The sequence below is a fragment of the Danio rerio genome, chromosome 8 (assembly GCF_052040795.2).
Source record: "Danio rerio strain M-AB ecotype USA chromosome 8, GRCz13ab, whole genome shotgun sequence".
In the NCBI taxonomy this organism is placed as follows: Eukaryota; Metazoa; Chordata; class Actinopteri; order Cypriniformes; family Danionidae; genus Danio; species Danio rerio.
The window spans coordinates 49,857,337-49,884,620 of NC_141028.1; the positions used below are offsets into that span (position 1 = coordinate 49,857,337).

General features: G+C 36.7%; 1 protein-coding gene across 50 annotated transcripts in view; it reads right to left on the reverse strand.

Moving 5' to 3' along the window:
• Nucleotides 1-27,284, reverse strand: part of rimbp2b (RIMS binding protein 2b) — a 293,432-nt gene that overhangs the window by 232,058 nt on the left and 34,090 nt on the right. For 3 of the 50 annotated variants that reach the window (XR_015498388.1, XR_015498386.1, XR_015498382.1), the window contains exon 1: nucleotides 24,944-25,108. The exons of the other annotated variants lie outside the window; for them this stretch is intronic. The gene's annotated coding sequence lies outside the window, so the exon portion shown is untranslated. Of the gene's footprint in view, nucleotides 1-24,943; nucleotides 25,109-27,284 lie in introns of those variants that run through there. 50 annotated transcript variants of the gene reach the window in all.

Consider the following 27,284-nt stretch of genomic DNA (forward strand, 5'->3'; position numbering starts at 1 on the left):
TCACTGCTGTTCTGATCAATTTCATTTCACACATCATTATGTCAGCATAAATATTGTCCCACTGTGCCCTTAGATAAATGCCCGTCTTTTCTTTTTTGTCCTCTTTTCAAATGTTATCTTTGCACCTTTCAATTCATCTTCGCTGGAGCTCCACAGAGACCTTTAATGTGTTAACGAGTATGTGACCCATTGTTATTGTCCTCTTTATTTAGCAGAGGCTGTAATCATAATCCTGCATTCTTTCTGTATGAAATTCCTGCCTTTAAGCATTACAGTAATGTTAGCACTTGCAAAAACAGTGTTTTTCTTAACCTGTGTTAAAGGACAAGAGAGATTTTGGGATGAGTGATTTTAGGATGTTTTAAGAGGCTGCTTCTAATACTATGAAGCGGCTAACATAATAAGGTCACTTACAAGTTTCCAAAGGATTTTGTCCTTTTCTTGCTAACTTTGTCCTTCCTTGTTTCTGATTACCTTGGTCCAGATACATAGAGACATGCTACATAAAGATACAGTTAGTACTAGATATTAGTATTAGATACATTTTAGTAATATTATCTGTAATTTTTTCCAAGCCTTTCTGGCTATCATCTGTTTAGGGCAACCCAAGCTCATTCTGAAAATGTAGTCCCGTGGACCTTTCTGGAAAAATACGTCCCGGGGGGTATGTACGGCTGTATTTCATTTTTTTAAGCGAACGCTACGGGGTGGTGTGATGCCGTTCCCTTTCGTACTTGCCGGCTGACCGCTTACCTCCGTGTGGAGGGCTTTCCCGCCGCAATCAGTTTGTCCGGTCAGCTCATCGTGTGCATCGGCGGACTTCAGATGCAAAGAGGAGGAGTTGACAAAGGCGTCTGGGTTCGAGTCCGGGGAAGAGTGGTTCCAGAAATCAGGTAAGACAAAAACAGAATCCAAAAAATAAAGCGAATGAGTACATAACAGGGTGAGAACGTGGTGAAATCCGAAATCGTGGTAAAAAAAAACAGTCGAGGGCTTTTCTTTTTCTAGACGGCTTTTCTAAATTGTTGCTTGGGTTCAGGGAAGGAGGAGGGTGGGTCAGCCGATTGGCCGGTCGCGCAGTCAATCATTCGGTCAGTCAGACAGCAGCCTCTGGTGGGTTGACGCGAGAACATCGCGGGCGCGAACGGCACTCACGAGAGACGTTCGAGATACGAAAAAGCGCACACAGCGGCCTCTCGCGGATTCGCAAAAACAAAAACCTGCACAAATACGTACCTCCCGGGACGTATTTCGTGGTCTCCAGAAACTTCCGCTGGACTACATTTTCAGAATGAGCCTGGGTTGGTTTAGGGACAGTCACTTTTACGCTTTGAATGAAAATATTAGCCAAAATTACAAGTACACCAACTCACCACTTTGGTTTTCCATTTATTTTCTTTATTAGTACTTTAAAATGTCTTTGTTAATTTTGTTAATAAATTTGCACAAATAACTTTATATGATTGCAACCATCTATTTGCATTAGTGTATATTCAGTTAGTCAATGTTATGTATTTGTTATCCAGTGTATTTGCATATTTAAAGCAAAATTATGTTCATGCTCATTGAAACATTTAAACTAATCAGTAATGTAACTGACTACAGCATTAATCAACCAGGCTCATTGTGGATACGTACCCAGGTCTACATTTTAGGGGATATCGAAATACGTAACCTTAGAAATGTCTGCTCGCAGTTTTTGTTTTTGCAAATCCACCAGAGGACACTGTGTATGCTTTTTGAGGATCAGAAATTCCTCTTGTGCATCCTCTTCTCACGTAAATCCACCAGATGGCGCAATATACACTTAGCCAACCAGACTAGCTTGCTGTTGACTGAATGACTGACTGACTCACCCACCCCCTTTTCCTAAACCCAACCGATAGTGTTTTTAAAAGCAATCTAGAAAAAGTAAGGCCTAGTATTTCCCCATGTTTACAGCCTGTTGTTTTTATTCAGCTATTTTTGCTTTTGTTTTACTTTGGTTTTGGAACTGTTCATCGCCAGACCAAAACCTGTCGTCGTAGTCAAATTCGCTCCATGTCCCAAGTCCGGCAACACATGTACGAAGGGAATCAGTTAGCTGTTAGCATTAAAATGAACAGAAGCTGTCGACTGGTGGTTTGATGCTGTACATCTGGCTACCTAATTCCTGCTCTTCAGAAATGTACACAGGGGTGCGTATCCATAATGAACCTGTGTTGGCAATAATTATGAAAATACTACATTGAATGAGCAAAAAAATGTAATAATAATAATTTTGTGTCATACACAGCAGTCTTACAGCTTTAAAACTACATAGAGGTGAATAAATTACAAAATTGGAGAATGTTTCTAATTTTCATTCCTGTTTTGCTACAGGCTACATCATAGTTACGCTCAGTAATAAGTTGGTTAATTATGATGCGTAATGAAACAGTAATAATCTCACTTTTCTGATCTATTTTTTTAATCACATCGTTTAGACTCAGTGCCTCATAATTCCAGTTCCGTTAGCCTCCGAGCAGCTGTTTCCAATCTGTCCCAGATCACTGAAGAAATCCCTGACAACATCACATCTTGAGCCAGTGCCCAGCATGCTCAGAAAAAAGACAGCACTACATTTGCCCAGAGAAGGTGGATCCAAACAAGTCTACAACAACATATGGCATATCTAAAATAAAAAAGCCATCATCTAGTCAGCTAAATAAATAAACAAACACACTAAAACTGCACTAGTGGTTATTTGAAAGAAATTAGACACACAAAACTCAGCACATCAGGGTTGGATCTAAATACTGTATTTATAGACAGAAATAATTAAAGGAATTTGAACCAAAGCACTATGTATTTAAATTTGTCACAGTGGACATGATTTTTTGAATGAATTGTTAAGAAGACGAGTTACTGTATATTACAGATGCACTGAAATGAAAATCTTGGGCCAAAAACAAAACTGAAAATTCTGGATGAAATTAGCTCAAAACCAAAACTGAAAATGGTAAGACGGCGGCACAGTGACTAAGTAGGTAGTATGGTTGCCTCACAGCAAGAAAGTCGCTGGTTGTGCTGAACAGGTTAAGGGTCTGTATTTCAACATACAGTGACATTTAAGACAATTTGAAGTGACCAAACCCTCATCAGCAGAAAGAACCTTTGCATGTTGTGTTGACAGAGAACTGGTCCAAAGATCACCTCAGTGATAAAAGCCGTTTAATTGATTTGGGGCTGATGGGAAACATTATGTTCATCATCAAGCTGGAGAATGACTGAACTCACAGTGTAAGTAGAGCAGTGAAAGGTGGAGGAGAACGTGTCATGGTTTGAGGGATGTTTTCTGCAGCAGGAGTCTGATATCGTATACAGCAACATGGCGGATGAATGCTAATATTTATCAGAAGCTCATTCCATTTCAGTCTGCAATGCTCGTTCACAAGAGCTACAGTATTTCTTCTTCTACTACTTCCAGCATCACAATAAATGGTGGTGTTGTACCGTGCAATCCAAGGAAGACGTTCTGTAGTAGAAGAAATAGCTTGTGTGAATGTGCATTGCAGGCTGTAGCAGAAGTAAATGAATAAATTAATATAGATGCTATTTTTACATTATTTTTAATCTTACGTTCTAGTTGAATTTGAGAGCTGTGCTCCTGACTCTAATGACAATAAATAACCTGATGACATGACTATAGGCATGGGCCGGTATAAGAGTCTGACACAACCTTGGATAAAAATATCATCGTATTACTGTGATCACTGCTCCAAAATAATTTCTTTTTAAATGTCTGGTTAAAAAGCATCAACTATTATCACCCATTGAACACAATATATTTTATTTGAGGAAACAATTAAAATATTTTTAACCAGTAGTTCTGATGCGGATGGCTCAGATTCTGTTACCCCTAACAAACTAAATAAAATAGTTATGAAAAACATGTAATAAGAAAAAAAAGAAAAACTTATAACATATACCCATGCCTTCCTGATTATATAAAGACTATACAGTGGTTGCAAATATACGAATTTGAGCGTATTCCAGTGAACATGAATTTAGGTGAATTGTTATAAAAGTTAAGGATCTGATAAAGGCTTACTTAAATAAAATCAAAGGATGAACTGAAATGACATCATTTAAAAAAAAATTCAGTCAAACTGAAGTACTTTTGAGTTTGTTTCAGCAGTTTGAAACAGCTCACCAAAGAGAGTTAATTGTGGTTAAGCAATTGGTGCACCTGTATAATCACCTATAGAGCGACTGTAAAAACACTGAGGGGTCAGACTAGATTTAAAGCCCAACTTATTGCGCCACATCTTTTCTATGAGTTTGCACACATCCACTATGTTTACATGGACATCAGTAATCAAATTATTTACTTTGATCTGAATAAGACAGAAATATAAATAAAGTGTTTACATGAGTTGCTTTTTGAATGTTCCTTTCACAATCCCGTTTTACATGTTACAGCACATAATTTGATTAATGTCATTGTGTCATCACCATATCCACATTTCAAATTAATTTTTGTGTAATTTTAGGAGTTTCATTTTTCATTTGTCAACTTTAACTGCAGTTTGGCACTTTCACTTTTATTCAGAAACATTTCATGCATGCCCACCATGACAAACTGCGATATTGGATCCCCCGTATGAACTGCTGGAAGAGTGTAGTTTTAATGGAATTTGATACCACACGCTATATGTGAAAAAACCTCCGCATTTCGCGATGCAGGTGTCTGTGGACCTTTACTGACTTGGTAGGTTCAGATAATAGTGTCAAACAGCCATGTGTGTGTATAGACTATGCTGTTGAAAAATGCTGCAAAAACCCTACACAACGGTAATAGTTTAATTAGGATGTTTAAATGTCTGTACTGCACTTCAATAATGCAACTAAAATCAGCATACTCCACATGTCTTAATTTGATTTCTATTTAGTTCGATTATGACTTTAGTTGGATTTATCGCTGTTTACATGGTACTCTTAATCGGAATATTGTCTTAATCGTATTAAAATGATATTATTAGTGTCCATGTAAACTGTCAAAATCATCAGTGATCTAGCCCATACAGATCGCTGGAGAACTACAAATCTCCCACCAATAAACTACAAATCCCATATTACCTGCTCACACACACCAGTTGCAGTTCAGCCACTGTGATTGCACACACACAAATGGAAGCTCATCACACATTAATTCTAGGACTTTTATACCGCTCACACACATTTACGTTTCTCCATAACATTTCTAAGTATTTATCCAGTCTAGAATCTATCCAGTCTAGCTTTTCCGTGTATCGATCCTTGCCCTGGTTTCTGTGTCCTGATTCCTTGCTGCCTGCTCTTTGCCTGTTTAGACTATGACTTTGGATTACCTGTATGCTTCTGTTTTGCTCTGGTGTTGACCATTGCATGCATGACCATTCTCTGTTGAATAAAGTAATGCACGTGGATCGTCAATTCCGTTGTCAGCGTGCATCAATTACACAAACGTACTCATTGGCAGATTCAGTATCTACAGAAAACAATGTAAATATGTGATGTGCCAAGGTGGCAACTAAAACTAAATCTGTGGGAGAGTATATGCTGGAGAGAAGATATAGGCAACATCCAGTTTTTTTAACACACAAAACTGCTTTTAGAGCTCTCTTCTGATTACATTTGAACCACTGAGGTTGCATGAAACAGTGTTTTTGGTTTCTTATCTGGTATATTGAAATTGTTGCTTTCTATTGAGAATGAGGGAGCTCTTGGATTTTATCATAAATATCGTAATTTGTGTTGTGAAGATGAACAAATGTGTCAAGGGATTGATTTTTGGGTGAAGTAATCCAGTTAAGTATTGAAGTTAAGTCAATAAATTTACACAGATCGACTGATGAAACCTCTCAAGATTTTAATTTAAGTATCTTCAGTTGTTTTTCAAGGATCAGTGAAAGTCTTAGCTGTATGAAACAACATGAGTGATTAATGACATAGTTTGTATTTTACCATACTAACCTGCTAAAACAATTATTATCAATGCTTATAAACATGGTAAACTCCTAAACAACCAGGAAACAACCTATTAAACACGCTAGCAACATCACTTTAACCACACCTTTGCAATGGCACAGCCCCCTGGCAACCATCCCAATTCCCTAGGTGTTGAGTTTTACATGGCACTCAATCATATTTTCTTCACACAAGCACAAAACTGTTTAATTAACAAGTCCTGTGTAAATATAAGACAGCTGTTCGATATCTGAGAGGAAATAAGCTTGAGTTAGCAGCACTGTCCAAAATGATTAGACACTCAAAGTCTGAGAATGTGGAGTGGACCATACAAATGAAGCGGGTGAAAGGAACTCTCTCAGATCGAAAGATATTTATTCATCCAGCATTAAGAGGTTTGTAAGTGCCAAAAGCCAAACGAAGGCAACTCCGATACGGATTTCTCATTACAACACATGCGGAGAACAAATATCATATCACAGCACTGGACTGTAGCCAAGTGATGCTTTCATTTAGACACATGGGCAGATTTAAAAAAAAAATAAGGAACCACTTGAAACTCTAAGTTTCTCAGGATGTACTGGATTCACTGTACTAAGTATGCATTTGAGTGAAATGTTAATATTTGTTTTATTTATAGGTCTGGTGGTATTTCTTCCAAATCTCCAATAAAAAAAAAAAAAAATACTAGAAATTGCCACGTGGCCATATTAATCAAAGTTTCAGTTTCGTGTGACTAAAAAACCTGGTTATTCAACAGAATAATTCTTCTGAAGTTGAACATTGATATTGTGATGTCTAAAAATGAATATAAATGTCACATTTATAAATTACTTTTTTACATTTGTAAGAAATGTCATGAGCAGCATGGTGGCTCAGTGATTAACAAAAAAGCCTCACAGCAAGAAGGTGGCAAGTTCAAGTCCCAGCTGGCCCAGTTGGCATTTCTGCGCGGAGTGTGCCTGTTCTTCCCATGTTGGCATGGGTTTTCTCCAGGTGCTCCGGTTTCCCTCACAGTCCAAAAGACATGCGATATAGGTTAATAAGGTAAACAAATATTGGCCATAGTAATGTATTGTAATTTAATGTGTATTTATATAGCGCATTTTTCCTGTATGGCCACACACCCAAAGTTTTTTACAATAATGAGGGGGGTCACTCCACACCATCACCAGTGTGCAGCATCCACTTGAATGATGCAACATCAGCCACAGGGCAAGGGCGCCAGTGCGCTTACCATACACCAGCTATTCATGGAGTGAAGAGACAGTGATAGAGCCAATTCAGTGGATGGGGATGATTGGGAGGCCATGATCGATAAGGGGCCGATGGAGCAAATTTAGCCAGGACACAGGGGGTACACTCCTACTCTTTACAAGAAGTGGCATGGGATTTTTTTAATGACCCAAGAGAGTAAATGTGAGAGTGTATGGGTGTTTCATAGTACTAGGTTGTGGCTGGAAGGGCATCCTCTGCGTAAAACATATGCTGAAATGGTTGGAGGTTCATTCTGCTGTGGAACCCCTGATAAATAAGGGGCTCAGCCAAAAGAAAATGAAGAAATGGATGACAAAATATCATCAGTTTGCAGAACAGTACAACATTTAGCTTTACTCAAACACATGACAATACATTTTGAATACAATAGGTCATAATAACAAAAATATTGCAACAACCAAATAAAAACATGTAAAATGAACCCATATTTCATAAATCCAGAGATAGAAACGTTGTTGCCATGTACATACTGAAGAGTAAAGAATTCTCAATAAAACTAAGGTCACAAACACACACACACACACACACAATAGCTTGTGCAGTCATATCCTGGTAGCCACTGTCTCACAATACACCTCGGATTTGATTTCAGCTTAGTTTTTGAGAAGCCTGAGTTGCAGAGCTGAAATGTACTGGTATTTTCCCTTCGCTAATGATGGCTAAAGGCTTGCATTTATATACTTGGACTGTCAGTACAACTCAGCGAGCAGCAAAGGAAGGGGACTTTTCCTCTAATCCACCCACATCACTGTCAATCCAGACTTATCACATTCACAGCAGGCCAGCCACCCTGGATCAATTTTACTCTTATTAGAAAAGACGTATCGTCAGGAACCAAAGTTTCTGAAAATGTTCTGAAATCAAAAGAAGTTCAAGTACTAATGCGCTGTCACTCTTAGAGCTCCAAAAGAGATTTTTATACAATCTATATCAAAAACTTTCAATCTTTCAGAAAATGAATATATGTTTCAGACAAACTTTCAACCACTTTTAGTTTTTACCTTCTATAGCCTGAACATAGCTATTTTACACAGTGGGTGAAGAACAGTTACTAACTATTAAAATGTTGGATGTTTTTAAACACTTTTATTTAATAAAAATACATTAACTTAGCGGTGATAAAGCTATTTGTAAAGTTACAAAGAACACAGTTACAGAAGAATACAGCAAGGTCTGAGATTAACTCAACTTAAAGTAACAAGTTGGCAGGAGTTTTTTTTTTTTTTTTTTTTGGGGTGAAATTGCAAAGTTTTGCTTTCAAAACTAATCATTTTAACTTAATGAAGAAAATTGTGATTTAGGTTAACTAAATATGTTAAATTGTCCAGACATTTTATTGATTTTTGTCAAGATAACTTAAACAATAGTTTATATAGTGTGGAGAAAGTCTTATTTGTTTTTATTTTCATTTTTTTTTAAAACATTTTAAGGCTAGTATTATTAGCCTTCTTAAGCATTTTTTTTTCAATTGTCTAAAGAACAAGCCTCTGTTACGATGGCTTGCCTAATTACCCTTACTTGCCTAGTAAAAAATGGCACTTTAAGCTGAATACTAGTATCTAGTAAAGTATTATGTACTGTCATCATGGCAAAGATAAATTAGTTATTAAAACGTTTATGTTTAGAATTGTGTTTAAAAAAATCTAATTTTCTTTAAACAGAAATTGAAAAATAAACAGGGGGGCCATACTATATACATGTCTACTATATACAATAAATGTCAAATAAATGCTGTTCTTCTCAACTTTTTCATAACTTCCTTCAATCCTAAAAGTGTATCATAGTTTCCACAAAAATCTAAAGCCACACAATTACTTGAACATTACATTGGCATACCTACATTTTTTCGAAAAAAATCATGTGACACTGACTGAAGAGTAATGGCAACTAAAGTAACGACCGGGGAGGGAGAGACAGATACAACTGGAGGTAAGATCCAATATGCAGGTTTATTCAGCGTCAGGCAAGCAGTGGTCATTCAGGTGCAAACAGATATATATAGACAGTCCAGAATCGTAGTCAGATAAACAGGCAAAAGGTCGTAAGACAGGCGGCTAAACAGGATAACAAGGAATACCAGGCTAGGGTTTACACACGGAGAAACAAGACAGGGAGAAACGCGTTGTAATGTCACTGGTACAGCAAACAAGACTCGGCAAACTGGAACAGTGAATGTGTGGCTTAAGTAGGGTGAGTATCAGTCTCTAACAAGGTTCAGCTGGTGAAAATGCAATCAAGCTAGATGTGTCAGCATGGGTGTCTGGGAGCAGTGCATGTATGAAAATGTAGTCCTGGGAAATGCGGAAGTGTAGTCCATAGAGTTTGTGTGATAACCAGCGATCTCTAAGATCGATCGTTGGTTATGTGACAACTAAAATTCAGCTTTGCCATCACACGTATAAATGATAAACTATTTTAATATATAAACTTTTAATATAACTCTAATTACAATTGTTTTTGCTGTTTATTAATGTACAATAAAGCACTAAGTGTATTGTTAAGAATCTACAAAAACAAACAAAATGCCATTGCATGATCACAAAAATAAGCAAAATGGCAAAAAAGTACGGTAAAATCCCATCAACTGTAGACCTTTTCCTCCCGTTTACATAATTCTATTTAATTCTCATTCAAAACCTTTAATAATGCTTAATGCCATTTTCATTTCCCCCGTGGGTGTTCTGCATTCAGTTAAAGAGGTCTAATAAATAGAAATTAGCTGCATGCTTTGAAGCAGCAATTGATGAAGCATTTCCTTAAGCATAAAATCCTGTAAACGTAACAAATACCACAATAAACAAAGAAACGTTCTGGCTTACAAAGACTGTGAAACAAACAAGCCGTCTGTGTCGAAAAAGTCGCCGGATGTGACACCAGATGTCTGCCGCCGTGGCACGGGGTGGGTGTTTTTGGATGATTGCAGGGCGAGCTTTGAAGCTTTGGCTGTCACTGAGAACATCACTGTAACAGAGACGGCCTCCCGAGCTCAGCTTTACTGAGAGGTGTTACTTCATATTAGCGTGAATCCCAACATGATTGGATCAACAGGTCGCCTGCTCTCATATGCACAGGTCAGAAGTAATCACACAGAGGGATAAATCTCGTCTCGCATGAAGCCTTAAAACTAGCTGTTGTTTGTCTTATCATAGGCCAAAAAATAAAAAATGATTGAAATTGGCAGTGACTCTAAGGTCCCAGACTGGTGTTAAATAAGGGCCTGGCCCAATTTTACCCTTTGACAGAAATGTGGCCCACATTTACACGTTCAAAATCTAAACTAAGTAGCACCATGCTAAAAAAAACTTCTTTACATTTCAATTTTTTTATGGTAACACAATGGTAATAAATTCACACTATGAATCATTTATTAAGCGTTAGCAAATGCTTCATAATTTGTTAAGTATTAACTCTACATTAATAGACATTAGTGAGCAGTTTACACTGCATAAAAAATCTTGGGTTGAACATAATTGTTCCATTTTGTCCTAACAAAACAAATTGATTATATTAACTTAATTGTAGAAAAATTAGTGTTGGGATGTTTATTTTTTATTTTTTATTTATTTATTTATTTTTTTGACTGTTTGTTTTTCTGTTTTGAGCAAATTTATTAAAAGAATCCAATAAATAAAGTATTCAAAAATTCACTTTTTATAAATTTAGGTAGATTGATCAAAAATGTATTAAATTGTCCCTAAAAAACACAAGATTTGTGACGTTTCAGCTCATTTTAAATAAGTAGTTTGAACAAGCAGCAAAAATCATTTTAGAGTGTGTTAATACAGCTACAAATGCTGCAGTCTTGACTTTGGGTGCTTTCACACCTGTGAATCGATTCAGTTGTTCTGGAACAGGGATTAAAATTGTTACATTGTTGCTCTTTGTTCTTGGTGCGGTTTGCTTTCACACGGTTTAGTTTCTAAATGGACCAAAAGAGCTAAAACAAGTCACGTGTGAGTGAACTCTCCTCACATCATTCAGTTTCACGGTTTATTTTGCAGAGTCCCGCTCAGCTGTCAGGGGGATGGTAGTAGTTTGGTGGTGTTTGACAGGGTGTGCGCGACGTGTCTGAAGAGCGAGGACGGATGCGGTGGGGAGGGGTGAGAAGGATGCGCAACTTATTTGAGGACCGGGAGGGAGACACGCGATTTCTGGGAGATTATCACTTGTTTGTGGGCATCTGGGAGTCTCTGTGCATTTGCTAGAGACTCACGAAACATCCGGGAGTCTTGGGATGTCCTACACATAATTCTCTCTTTATTTAGCCGTATGCCTATTTCATATTGATAATACACTGTGATATAACCGGGCTAGGATCGTATTGCTTTCTCACTACAATCGATCCGATCGAGTTAATTTCAGTCGAGCCGAGACCACCTCATTCAAGCGATCTCGGAGCGATTGTTTTGGCGCGAATCCGAGAGCGATTGTTGGATTAACATATGCCAAACGAACCGCGCTAACTGGGCAAACGACACAGGTTCCAAAACAAAAGTCTAGGTGTGAAAGTAACCTTAAACAGTATGTATATACAGTTGAAGTCAGAATTATTAGCCACCCTGAATTATTAGCCCGTTTATTTTTTTCCCCAATTTCTTTTTGACGGAGAGATTTTTTAAAAACATTTCTGAACAAAATAGTTTTAATAGCTCATCTTTTATTTTATTTATTTAGATTTATTTTATCTTTGCTATGATGACAGTAAATAATATTTTACTAGATATTTTTTAAGACACTTCTATACAGCTTTAAGTGACATTTAAAGGCTGAACTAGGTTAATTAGGACAACTAGGCAGGTTAGGGTAATTAGGCAAGTCATTGTATAATGATGGTTTGTTCTGTAGACTATCGAAAAATATATAGCTTGAAGGGGCTAATAATTTTGTCCTTAAAATGGTGTTAAAAAAAATATTAACTGCTTTTATTCTACCCAAAATAAAACAAATAAGACTGTCTCCAGAAGAAAAAATATTATCAGAGATACTGTAAAAAACTCCTTGCTCTGATAATCATCATTTGGGAAATATTTAAAAAAAGAAACAAAATTCAAAGGGGGGCTTATAATTCTGTGTTCAACTGTATATGATGTGCTTACAGTTTTTAAAGCTCAGTCGCTTTGATACATTTCTCAGATCAAAATTCGAATTTGCAAAACAGTAAGTACAGTTCTCAAAACACCATGGATTACCTGCAAAAGCCAGTCTCTTGCTCAAAGCCCTTAGTTCATCTCTCAAAACTATCTGTCAATGAATATGTCTGTGCCATCAGAATGTTTTTGTGTCATTGTCTACAGAAAAGACTAAATTACTTATTGATGTTGTCAATAGAAAAATAATGGTGTAGAAAAATGCATTATGACAAAATATTATGACAATTTGCTCAGCCATTTTGCATGTTGGGACTTATGCCATCAACAAAGGATTAAATGTTGTGGAGGGTGAGACTATTCAACGGGGACCAAAATAAAATATTTTGATCAACATGACGTAAGCAATTGATAATTTAGGAAACATCAGAGAATTGCACATAATTATTTGCATGGATGTACAAAAGCATTTGCAACGTATTCAAAGTATGCAAAAACTGCTTCTTTTATGTGCACAAGTGACACAATGATGTGAAGATTGAACTGATGTGAAGTAGTTTTGTCAACTTCAATTATTATCTGAGAAATGTACCATGAGAAAAACTTTATTACTTGTATTTTTAAACTGTGCTAACAATTCGTTTTCATTACTAAATTAAGTATTACATCATTTACAAAAGCAGTTGTTTGAGAGTGGTTAATGGTTTTAAAGATCATTCAGAATGAGTACATAAATATTTAAACTATTCAAATAAACATTTATACATCTTATTTTTCCAAGCATATAGTAATAATTACTATGTATGTTAATAAATGATTGCCTACAGTTTTATGGGCACATCCAAAAGTGAGGCCTAGTTATGCTTTGTAAATCTTTTATAAATGATAATTAAAGGTTCAGTTATAAAAAGCAATTGAATGAAGATATTCATGTAAATATGCCAATGTGCCAAATCTTTACCTTAGAATTAAAAGGTTCTGACATTTTTGTCAAAATTTAGTTATTGTCATTCTTATTAAATGACAACTATTTACATTATGGGATGTTTTTTTATAAATTGTTATATTTTAAGACTTTTTATTTAAAAATACAAATGTTACACACATACTGTTTCCTTTATGGAGTGCAAAAACTTTGAAGCTCAATATCACAAAATCATTCAGAAGGTAGATAGAACCTTATAATTCCAGGGTGACGAAGTGAAAATCTTTGGAATAATAACTAAAAGATAAAAATAATGTACAGTTTAAGCATCGCTGAATACAGGAGTGTCATAATACAACATAAAATTTGATAAAACACAACAATATAATAATTTAACAATATAGCATGATATGATAAATATATGATAAAACATTTCAGTGTTACTAATTCATATTAATTCATAAATGATTCATAGTGTGTAGTTATTATAAAATGTTACCAAATATAAATGTTACAAAAAGAGATATAGCTATATTTGTTCTGTATGTTTAATGTATCATACAAATCAATGCGTATCACATGCTAATTTATCTGGTGACATTATTATGTGCAACTGTTTGCGGAGGTGGCTAATTCATTGTATGAGCATGCAAATATACTGGCCTATTTCTGTGCTTCAGAATACCCGGCACCAAATGTCATATATAAACAACACAAACTGTGACTGGACGCTTTACAGGTTGGTCAGATGGCTTCGTCCTTTTTAGGTGGGTGGTTCTTGGCCAGAATAAATCGTCTACTGTGAAGTCCTTCAGAATCAAAAAATGGCAAACGGGACACGTTTTTGTATTGCGAGATTAAAAAACAGAAATACAGAAAGTTAATGTTCTTCAGTTTTTATATATTATAGTAAAATAAAAAAGAAGAAGAAAAGAAAAAAACAATTGGCATCGATTAGTATCTGTTTGTATCTACTTGACTTCAGTTAAATGATCATGCTTTAAAAATTCTGCAGAATCGATCTAATTTTGCTAATTATGGACATCAAATACATTTTATTTATTTAGTTAATAAAATTCCTCAACATTTAAGTTTAAAGTTAAAAATATGACTATTATTCATTCATTCATTTTCCTTCGGCTTAGTCCCTAATTTATCAGGGGTCGTCACAGCAGAATGACCCATCATATGACTATTATAAGGCTTTTTGTATCAAATCTGCTAAGTCAATTCTGCAAACTGGCTATTACAACAACTAGCACTGACCTCATGGGAAAATAAGGCAAACTATACAACAGATCAAGTGTGTTTGTTCACACTTAAACTTATTTATGTTTATATGTGTAACCAGGAAGTCTGGTGACAACAGAGTGAGGATCTACATGCAGATTTACAGGCAATAAGGTCAATACAGGCAGCAAACAACAAAAGCAAGGAAACAAGGCAAGGGTCAAAGAACACATAAAGACCAGATACAGGAAACACTTTGTAATGTTATAGGAACTAAGCAAAAAGACTCAGCAAAGTGTGTGGGAATATGAGCTTTATAAATAGTCCATGTAAATAGTTTTAGATCTGCTACTAGCTGTGTGTGTAATCAGTTCCGGAAACAGGTGTGTGTGAGGTGCATGAAAGGATTTGTAGTTAATAAGGTGATAAAATTGTAGTCCGGGTAATGGTGCATGTTTACCAGCGATCTGCAAGCCTGGATCGGTGGTGATCGTGACAATATGTGTGGTTCAAATGGATATATATATATATATTAGGGCTGTAACGATACACGATATAAAATCGAAATCGCGACACTCAGATCTACGATCCTGTGTCGCGGTGTAATAAGGAAGAATCGCGACACACCCACCCCGTGATACCTTTCCAATAACGTCACGCGTGCCTGCAAAAGTTGAGCTAATTAACACTTTTTTTCGTTCGACATTACAAGCACTGCTCCGTTTAAGCCCTCTCAATATTTAGCAGGGAGAGCTCGCACAGAGCTCTTAGTAAGGGGCCGTCTGAATGTGTCAAGAATATCAAAAACAAAACCAACTTAACCCCGCTTGACAACCGACAACGCCAGAAACATTGCCAATGCTGTCAAAGCGGCCGGATTTTCAGCGCATATACGATGATTTGCTCACACTGTTAATGTGGCTGCGCAGAGAGGGATGGGCATTCACCAGATGTTAGGTAACAGCCAAACTTTTCTGTAACCGTGCAGTGCGCTTTCTGTTTGAACCTTTGGGAGTGCTGACTGACAGGTGCGTGAGGTCAGAAAACACGACGAAGCTTTCAGTTAAAATAAACACAGTTTCTATAGTTATAGCCTACTTTATTTAGAGATAAAGGTATATGGCTCTGCATATAATCACTCTATCTTGCTGGAGTTTATAGCCGTTTCGCTTTACTTCAGGACGCATTAACACCGCTCTGAAGGTCTAATCGTTGTTTTAAGTTATCCAGAGCTGTATGAATATACAAATCTTGAATATCACAATAGTATTAAATATTACAATTGCAACAACACAGACAGCAACACTTTTGCACAATCGATACCCAGCTGATTCAGTCGTTTATGAGAGGACCGAGCCTCTTCTTTTTTCCTTGTCAACATAAAGGCAGTAAGGTGCGCCTTGTTTTCGGCCACTTGTTTAACTGCAAGGCATACTTAATTTGCGGGATGATAACGTATAACCCGTGCCTACAGACACATTTGCTAAAGAAGCAAAATGGAAGAAGAATATAGCTGTTTGATACAGACCTGTTGATACTAAACCAGCGCTTATGTTGACCTGGATCTGCGTAACAAACGCAACAAATAGGCTTTACTTTTTATTTTACAGCTTAAAGCATGTACGCAGATTAATGCAATATCATATTTAAACAAACTGTTTACAAAAAGTCAAAATATGCGCGCGTGTTGTTGTCTTTTCATCAGGCAGCGCGCGCACTTGAACCGCGAGGGAGAGAGAGGAAACCATAGGCTATATCAGGACATAATCTTTAAAATAAGGATTTCTATTAAAATGTAAAAGGTTTTGTGATTATAATAATAACAGCGGGGCAATAAATAAATGCATATTTTCCGTGGAGCGAGCAATTTGAGGAAGTCTGCGATTTTTATTTGACGGAAGAAATAAACATATGATTGGAAAAAAAAGCCTATGCCGGTTATTAAAAAGAATGAGTCAGTATTTTCGTTTTATAAAATAACTTAATTATTTAAGTGAAAATAATTTAGGGCAGTCCTATTTATTTTATTCATTTTATTTAGATTATTCTGCTCTTCTGTGCTAAACACTGCAGGTGCGTGAAGATGCTCTGTTGTTCTGTTCCGCTATTAATATATAAAAATAAATCAGTATTTTAAAATGCAATATTTAATGTGTCATACACAAAATAGACACGTCTATTTATTTAATATAAAATTAATAGTAATCTGACCAGTTAACCGTTAATAACGATTAATGAGCGGCAGTTGTCGGTTAGCAAAATTAACGAAATGAGCATCCCTAGCTATTTAATTTACTTTTTCTATGCAAGAGAACTTGATTGAAAAATAATTTTCAACATGCTTGAACCATCTAAACAATGGATTTTAGTTTGGTTTTTCAACAGTATTTTGTTACAAAGAAAACAGAAGTGATATAGCTTTGGCTATTTATTTATTTTATATATGGCTATTTATATTGGTAATAATTTGCATAGTTAATATTGTTCTTTGATGTTTAGTTTATAAAGATTTTTCAAATGTTATTTAATTAAAAATAGTTTTAAATTTTTTTTTTTTTCCACCCCACATGAAAAAAATAAAATAAAAAATCGTGATACGAATCGAATCGTGGGTCAAAAATCGTGATACGAACCGAATCGTGGGTTTGGTGTATCGTTACATCCCTAATATATATATATATATATATATATATATATATATATATATATATATATATATATATATATATTTTTTTTTTTTTTTTTTTTTAATGATATTCAGTTTTATTACTGTATTTCTTATTACTGTATCAGATCAAAAGGTGTTAAATTAAAGCTGTATGTTTACCAGCTTTATGTTGTATGTATGTTTACCACAGGTCACAGTGCAGGCGCCAAAATAAAAATTAAGTTTAACATATTTTATTAATAGTATATTTTATCATTTTGTAAACCCTTATATTGTAAATAAGTAGGCTTTACCTACATTATTACCTACAGCAATACATATTTTAACTATTTAAAATATAATTATAAAGTAATTATAAAGTAACAATATAATGTTATAAAAAAACATTTTATTTTGGAATTTGTTTATTTATATATAATAAGTACAGGTCAATGTGATGCTAAATAACATAACATTTTTACCAATATTTTGAATCTTCCCCACACAAATGTTTAAACATTTGATGCTTCGTTGCATCTGAAATCACATTATGTAGATTTTCCCACTAGAGGGCGCATATACACAACAAACAAAGGTGTAGTTTAATGACCCTGTGACTGAGTGTGGAACCATGGGAGCTGTTGTCTTCATTATATACTACAGGGCTCCAGCAGAAATCATGTTCACAGATAAGGTATTCAAAACATTACAGTGCCATGCTTGCAGCTAGCTCTCTGCAACTCTTACATGGTCACCCACTGAAGCTAAGCAGGGCTGTGCCTGGTCAGTAGCTGGATGGGAAACCACATGGGAAAGCTAGGTTGCTGTTGGAAGATGTGTTAGTAAAACCAGCAGGGGGCACTCAATCTGCAGGCACTCAACTTGCGGTCTGCGGAATTATGTTAGTATGAAGCAAAGAAAGGCTGCAAGCTGTTGAAACGAAATGAGACCACTGAAGCAATTGGTGAAGAAAGACGCAGCATGAAAGCGGCAAGGATATGTGACATCATTAGCATTAGTTAAATCATTAGCATTAGGCATCATTAGCCACAAGTTAAAATTGGTTATTTCTCTGGATTTGAACATTTTTCAAAACATTTGTGTTACTGCAAGTACATAAGTCAGCAAAATATATAACAGTAATAATTTTTTTGTTGATGATGCTTTAATAAATTGCATATTGTGGCTTTAATACTTGCATTTTTATTACTGTGTTAGTAATTGTTTTTACATATTATTAATAATTAATAACTGGTATTAAACATTTATTTGAATATTACCTTTGAAATTTCACAAATGTCAATGATAATACCGATAAATAATGTTTCCGTATATTCTTTGTGAACACAAGAGTATCACTGCCTACGTCTTCTGTTTACATAATTAAAAATCAGTTTTAAACCATTGGTCTCAGAGGACAAACTGGATCTAATCGGTCTCTTTTTTCAACTTTAAATCTATCTATTTGGATTGATGACAGTCCAGACTGGTGACGCTGGAAACTAAGAGCGCTTATTCCACCAGCAGATCTTCAACGAGCTGACTAGCGTGGCTGAATCCCCAGTACTGTGAGACAGCAGGGCTAAACAGAATGTCAAGGTTATGTAGAAACGCTGCCCTGAGCTGCTGTGTTTTATTTGCCCCAATTAAAGCCAATTAAACAGCTGGAAATTACAGCAGGATCCTGTCTCCTCTTTGGGATTACTGGGTCAGGGTTCGATTTATTACACTATCACGAACATCAGGTTTCATTGTGGAGTGTTACGTGATATAGGAGTTCCTCGGATATTCTGTACACAAGATGAATATGGTGCATTAACTCATTATGGAAACCCTTGGGCAGACTAAACAGCAGGTAAAAAGAACACACATTTAGGAGGAAATGGTAATAAACAATATTGAAGATGGATCTGCTGTTCCTATTTCTTGGTGACTTAAAAGATTTTTAAAGTGATAGTTCACCCAAACAGTTCCAAACCCCTTAAGTGTTCGTTCATCTCTGAAGTACAAATTAAGATATTTTAGGTGAAATCTGAAAGCTCCCTGACAGCAAGTTTGCGACTTGTTCATATACTGTTGCATATACTTCTTTCTCCAGATGTGCGTTTTTTTTTTAAATGCTGCTTAGTCTGCCCTAGGGTTTCTATTATGAGTTGATGCACCACATTCATCTTGTTTACAGAATGTCTGAAAAACTCCTATATCACATAACACACCACAATGAAATCTGATGTTCATGATTGTGTAATAAATCGAACCCTGACCCAGTAATCCCAAAGAGGCAAGATAGCTGCTGTAATTTGCAGCTGTTAATTTGGCTTTATTGGGGCAAATAAAACACAGCCGCCCAGGGCAGTGTTACTCATTCAATAAGATACCAATAACATCCTTAAAACAGTCTTTAGTGGTTCAACCGGAAAATTATCAAGTTACAAGACAACTTTGTTTGCAAATTAAACAAAAACACTGACTGCATTCAATAGTTTCTGCTTCTCAGTGTCAGTATAGGGGGCACATTCAGGGTGTACTGTGTTCTTAAACTTGCACATGAAACATGTCTATGGAGAATGAGGGAGCTCTAGTAAGAACCAGTTGAAACAAACCAAACTGCTGTCTTGTGGCAACATTCACATGACTCTTTGGCCAGATGTGTCACTGAACACAGTTCATAAACTACTTTTTTAATTGGTCAGAATTAGCAAGCACAAATATTCCTATGAAACTCCCAAAAGTCAACAAAGAGAGGGTGAAAAGATGGCACAGCACAAAGCTTAATAGTATGGAGAGACGACTGCACTTGATGATTGTATCCATGGTTGTGGTAAATTATAGATTGTGTGCATCACTTCAGACAAATTATACATTTTGAGAATGAAGCATGAATGCAAATTGAAAACAATGTTTTAAAACACTGCAAAGGACGAAGGCACATCACACGTCACTTAGATGTTTGTTCGCTGTTGCTAAAGCACTGTAAATAAATACTTGCCCTCATCCCATAATACAGAGCACAGCTGACAATGGCAGCTGTATGATGTTCCCCAATGAACCACTCCAAAGTTAGCATCCAGTGATATTTGTGTAGTTAGTAACTGTACAATGGACTAGGGGTGTCAAAATCAAAATTTTCTTCAGTGCACTGCAATGCAGACGCAGGCAATTCAGTATCGGTTCAGTAAAAGACCATAACCGTTATTATGTACTGACATCATTTATCTCATATGCGATATGTCGCCGTAGTTTACTATGGGAGGCGAGCGCGAGTATTTACAATGGTCCAACTACTTAAAAACGCATTAACTGTGGACAATTTCACTGTATGTGTGTTTGCTGGACAGTCTTTCACTGAAGCTTACAGCAGAAGCCCCTATTTCACTGCGATTGAGAGAATGAAAGTAAACTCCATTTCTCTCTCTCTCTCTCACAGTGGCCCATTTGAACTGCTGGCGTGACTTTTCCTCTCCTCTCGGCTGTTACAGCGATACTTCTATCTCCACCGTGTCTATCATGGATCAGCTATGATCGCCACTGCCGTTTATCAGTGTCACTCATCGGTGAAGAGCGCCAGTGTGTAAGAGCCAATCGCAACCCTTTCTGTTGTGTACGAAAGAACTTGCTAGACAATTATAAGAAAGCGAGCAGGATATTTATATTTTTTATATATATTTTGCTATGAATGTTTGTGTAGTTTATATATCTAACTTTTTGTATTAAACAACAAAAATGTATTACAAATAGTCACTCATTTGTGAAGAGCGCAGCGCGCAAGGGCCAATCGCAACCATTTTTGTTGAGGGTGTGACCAATCAAAGGGGTGTAAGAGATAGGGGTGTCAAAATTAATTGTTTCGGTGCACCGCGATGCAGACGCAGATTATTCGGTATGGGTTCAGGAATAATCATATCCGGTTATTATGTAGTGACGTCATTTATCTCCTATGCGCTCTGTCGCGAGGGAGGTGAGCGCGAGTATTTACAACACTTAGGAGCCAACTCAGGGCCGCCCCGTGGCATAGGCAACATAGGCAAATGCTAAGGGCACTGTATATCCAGGGAGGCGTCAGAAATGAGCGCGGTTCAGTTGGTTTTGTTTTGATATTCCTGACACACATTCAGTTATAGACGGCAATAACTCAAAAACCACTTACCCTAAAAAGATCTGGTTATGTTTCACAGCTGTCTTTTTTTTTTTTTTTTTCGCTCGACATTATGAGCACTGCTCCGTTTATGCCCTTGCAATATGTGTTTAGCCGAGAGAGCTCGCGCTGAGAGGAACTCTCAGTAAGGGACCATCGGAAAAGTGCTTCTTTTTTTCATTTTTTTTTTTTTCTGCTCCGCTCAGCGCAAGCTCTCCCTGTTGCGAGGGCTTAAGTGTGTGTGTGTGTGTTTGTTGTTTGGTGCTGTCTATGTTTGTGTATGTGTTTGAATGATTGACAGTGTGGTGCTGTGTGTCTGTGTGTTTATACAAACAGCTTGTTATATCCTCCCCCCTAAAACACTGTATTTAGAAAGCATCGTCAATGCACCGTGATGCACCGAGATATCGAATTAAACCGTATCGAAGGCATGATAATCGTAACCGAACCGAACCGTGAGACCAGTATAGGTTCACACCTCTAGTAAGAGAACTAGACAAGGATCAGAAAGCGAGAGGGATATTGTTTATATTAATTGCTATAAATTTTCGTGTTGTTTAAATGTACAGTTTATATATATGACTGTTTGTATTAAATGACAAAATTGTATTACAAATATTATATAAATATAAATATATTTTAATACATGAATTGCTGCTGTGAAGAAAATATAAAACTGCGTATGAAAAGCACCGTCAATGCACCATGATGCACAGAGATATCGATTTGAACCGAATCGATGGCATGATAATCGTAACCGAACCGAACTGTAAGACCAGTGTAGGTTCACAGCTCTACTATGGACCGAGTTTATGGTGAACACGATAATCAGATACTATACCAAAGTTGGCAACCAGGGGGTGTTACAGGCTGTACTAATAAGCTGAGAACCTGGGGGGGGGCGGACATAACAAAACGCAAGGGTGTAGGGAGACTCCCAGGAAGAACATGAGTGTTAGCAGGTATGTTCTGCATTCATACCTGCATAAATTTACCGCACCAAACAGCAAAACGAACTCTAGTGCAAGTCAACAATCTAAATGAAGCAGGTGCAAACTCCTAAATTCCTTTTTGTGTTGTGGACATGATACATCAGAGGACACTTTGTTTTCCGACTAATCATCACTTGCATTCTTTGATGACTTGTGTGATGTCATTGAGAAGGCAGAACTACTGAATAAACAAGAGCACAAATCAACAATGGCTACTGAAAGCTGTGTGTTTTGTATTGGCTGTTTTGTTATGTTGCCATAGTTCCATGAACCTTCACTCCATAATTCCCCCTGTCTCTCTTTGGCTTCTACATGTTTGAAAGCAGTGTACGGTAGAGCTTCTGTGCTCCTGTTTTCTTGGATTGTGCAGTCTAGACCAAAAGAAAAACAGCCACTTAACATTCACACTGCATTTTCAACACTGAAACTAAAGATTAATAAATAAATGTACTGGGCTGAATGGGACTGTTTTAAGTCCATATTCTGTATGTGATGGTGTTTTTAAGAGTCACAAATACATGAAAAGAAGAGCATCATGTCTTGTCTTTGGTTTCTTATGAAGTCTTTGAACCACATTGCTATCATATTTCAATGAAATTGCACCAGAGTGTTCAGAAAACCCAACCTACAATTAATAATCTTGATTCACTGTACTGGCATTAAAAACAGCAACCAGCATACTGTAAAAAAACAATTCCTTAAAGTATATGGAAAAAAAAATAACAGAAGATGTGGTTTCCAGAATTTTACACTTAAAAATATGGTAAAAACAATAAAAGAAAACTTAAAATTTTCCATTAAACTACTGAATTTCACCAATTTATAGTGTTAAGACAAGCAGAGTTTGAATTACTAAACTCTATGCTTTGTACATTTGTTACATAGACAAAAACACAACCGAAGACATGTGGTGATGACAAAGTCCTATAATGAATAAAAAAATCCACAAGCTGAGAAGTGTTCAGAGTTATTCACAAAATTACTAATCATCAACATGGTAAAACACAATAAACTAAAGCAGTTAACATCATTTATCAACATTAGATGTAGAGCTGCACGATTCAGGCTAAAATGAGAATCACAATTTTTGTTGTTTAAAATAAAGATCACGATTCTCTCACGATTCTGTAGATGTAAAATTAAGCTTAATATGAAATTATTGTTTTTCTCAAACATATGGTAAAACAACAATATTAATATTATGTGTAGGTCTTTTCTATAAATAATTCTATTCTACTTATAATAATTCTGATGTTGAATTATGTTTGAGATAGGCCTATGTTTGCAATCTGTCATTGAGAACATTATTAGACCCTTTGATTCACTGGTAAAATCAACATTATATAGGCTAGAGTAGTTATACTGACACTGTAAACAGTTATTTTACTGCACAACTGTGTGTTTGCTATCAAAGAAAAAACATATGACATGCTTGTCACAGTCATAACTCTAAAATGCGATATGACGTGATAAATGATAAATGATGTGCACGCTTTAGGTATCATTTTCACTGCTAAGTGCTGTTCATACTTTGCGCGCGGCTCTCAAACGATTACTCTGTGCCACAAACTGAATATTATTTACAACTTTATTACCTGTTACTCACAGCATATGTGGGTTCTGTTCACTAAAGTAGACGCGCACGCATCTATCATTAAGTAGGGCGCGCGCCCGCACAGTCAACAGCTCACGCCACCTGTGATTTCCCGGCCGCAAATACATCATTATATGAAGACAAAAATGACATTTTGGGGTGAATTATACCTTATAAATACAGTATGCGACTCTTTTAACATCATTCGGAGGTGTCCATGTCACTGAGCAACGTGTGTGAAACAATGAAAAGACTCGTGCAGCCGCCTTTGCTTCTCTCCTGAACGTGAAAATATGATTGGCAGAATCGTAGAAATGCTGGATTAAGAACGTCTAGGGGGTCGCATCGAAAAGGCAATCATTTTTCGATTAATTGTGCAAATAATTAGATTTAAGATAAACAAAGCCATTAGAAGTCAATTTACAGGTATTTACTGTATTTACTGATAGCCAAGTTACAGCTTTTCACTGTAGCATCCCACGTTAAAGTCCCAGTCATTTTTTACACTGCATTCACATTATGTCTATTTCGGTGAACAAGAAAGCCACAGAGGTTTGGAACAACATGAAGGATCTTTCCAATTAATTTTCAGTTAAAATAATTCCATTAAGTGTAAACACACAAACACAGCTCCACACTAAAGCATCTGTGCACACATATAAATATAGCCTCCATACCATCTTCTAAATTCATTTGTATGTAAACACCAGCTACTGACTGGCATCTGCTTTCTCTTATTGTTAACACTTTCGCCGTCGATCCACCGCCTCTCCATTTTTTTTCTCCTCAAGATTTCTTTCTTTTACCTTGTCCTCCACTCACACACATGCACACACATATTCATAATTTAAAAGCATGTCCATTTCCCAAGCAGCTGCACACTTCTCTGGATGGGTTTATGCTTTGACTGCTGTCCATCACCCAAAAAAAAAAAAATCACAGATCAGTACACAAACAGAGTGGACACTAGTAAATCTAAATCTAACACTAAATCCTCTTCGCTGTAGAAGAATCTAATATAATCCCAAAAGCAAGCATTTCAGGCAGAACCAAAGAGCGATAGAAACAAATGTAGAAACAAGCACCTGGCTGATGAGATTCATATGATGGTGTAGAGCCCCAGAATAACATGTATGACCACGATGCACTTTAACCCCTGGTGACCAACACTATAATGAGATCCCCGCTGAGCATTTCTGTCTACCGGACTGCACGAATGAGGGAAAGGGGGGGTGCCAGTTATGTAATCTGGACATGACTGCCGCTGTTCATATAAGTAAGGCAGGGATGGAGGGAATGAGGCAGAAAGAGAGAGAGAAAGACACGTGCCCTGTACTGCCAGCATGGCACTAGCATCACCAGAATCCAGATATTACAGCCTAGACAAAAAAGAATTAGGCTTTTTTAATAGTTTTAGTTTAAATTCAAATCTATCTAATGAAGCTTTTTATGCAGAAAGGGTTCCTTGTGGCGATTTTAGGGTTCTTTTCTCTTGTTTTTGCAATCAAGATGAAGGTGTTTGGAAGCATTTCTCACATGCGTCACACTGCTTTATGACACCCTCAATAAGTTATAGATCCTAAAAGTAAAATCCCACTCTTAAAAATAAGGGTGCCAGAAAGAACAAAAAGGATTTTTGACAGCATTATTTTTTTCAATACAGGCTCATTCTGAAAATGTCCCCTGTATACATTTCTGGAGATTGCAAATTATGTAGCCAGAGGTACGTATGACTGCATTTCAGCTTTAAAATAAATGTGGCATGACGTCTTTCCTTTTCGAGCCGGCATGATACTCGCTCTGGCAGGAATATTCTATGGCCTCCATAGCGAGACAACATTTGTTTTCAAAATGAGTAGGAAAGTTCACCTTCCAAGCTTTATGCAAGTACAGTATATCTCATTTGTATATCTCTCATGTATTCTTGGGGATTTCGCTGTTTTTTCTGACCACAGTTTACATGTCGCGAGCATCTCATGTGGACAATTGTAATAACGAAGCCTCGTAGGCATAGTCACATTAAAAATACTGAGTTCAGAATGAGAAACTAGACATAATGTTGGTTTTAACCAACTCGCTGCATTTAAAAGTAGACACTTCTAGCTTTCTATGGATATATGTCTCATGTTGTGTGTTTTGTTTTTGCAGAGTTTCAGTGCGGTTTCAGGGAGAGAAAAGAAAGAATGAATATAGGACTGCACGATTCTGGCTAAAATGTGAATCACGATTTTCTCACAATTTTGTAGATGTAAAATGAAGGTTAATATGAGTAGCCTATTATTATTGTTTTTCTCAAACACATGGTAAAACAACAGTAATAATATCAGGCCTATGTGTAGCTCTACTCTAGACTTTAAATATGGTTGTTAATTCACAGCAAAGTAATGACATCAGAATTCAACTATTCATAATTATAAAGTTGAATTTTTGTGTTTGAGACAAATGCTTGTCATTTGTCATTGACAACATTATTAGACCATTTTATGTAATGTAATGTGTATTTATACAGCGCATTCATTGTGTATGGCCATACACCCAAAGCGCTTTACAATCATTAGGGGGGTCTCTCCACACCACCAACAGTGTGCAGCATCCACTTGGATAATGCGACGGCAGCCACAGGACAACGGCGCCAGTGCGCTCACCACATACCAGCTATTGGTGGAGTGGAGAGACAGTGATAGAGCCAATTTGGTGAAAAGGGATGATTGGGAGGCCATGATCGTAAGGGCCGATAGAGAGACTTTGGCCATAACACCGGGGTTACACCCCTGCTCTTTCACGAGAAGTGGCATGGGATTTTTAATGACCACAGAGAGTCAGGACCTTGGTTTAACGTCTCATTCGAAAGACGACTTTCTGTCAGTGTACTGTCCCCTTCACTTTGACTGGTGCATTGGGACTCACACAGACCACAGGTTGAGCACCCCCTGCTGGCTTCACTAATACCACTTCCAACCGCAACCTAGTGTTCCCTAGTGGTCTCCCATCCAGGTACTGACCAGGCTCAGCCCTGCTTAGCTTCAGTGAGTAACCAATCTTGGGCTGCAGGGTGATATGGCTGTGGCTTTTTTTTCTTTCACTGATAAAATGAGACATTTGTCATTATCAGATTCCCTCCTGCATTTTATTCAACATTATATAGACTAGAGTAGTTATATTGACACAGTTAAACATTTATTTTCATGCACAACACTTTGTGTTCGCTATAAAAGAAAAAAGTATTAAAGGTCACCTAGGTTACCCCTTTTTTTAGATTTAATATAAGTCTTTTGCGTCTCTAGAATGTAGGGGTGTCAAAATTAATTGTTTCTTCGGTGCACCGCGATGCAGACACGGACAATTCGGTATCGATTCAGTAATAACCATAATCGGTTATTATGTAGTGACGTCATTTATCTCCTATTCTCTCTGTCGCTAGGGAGG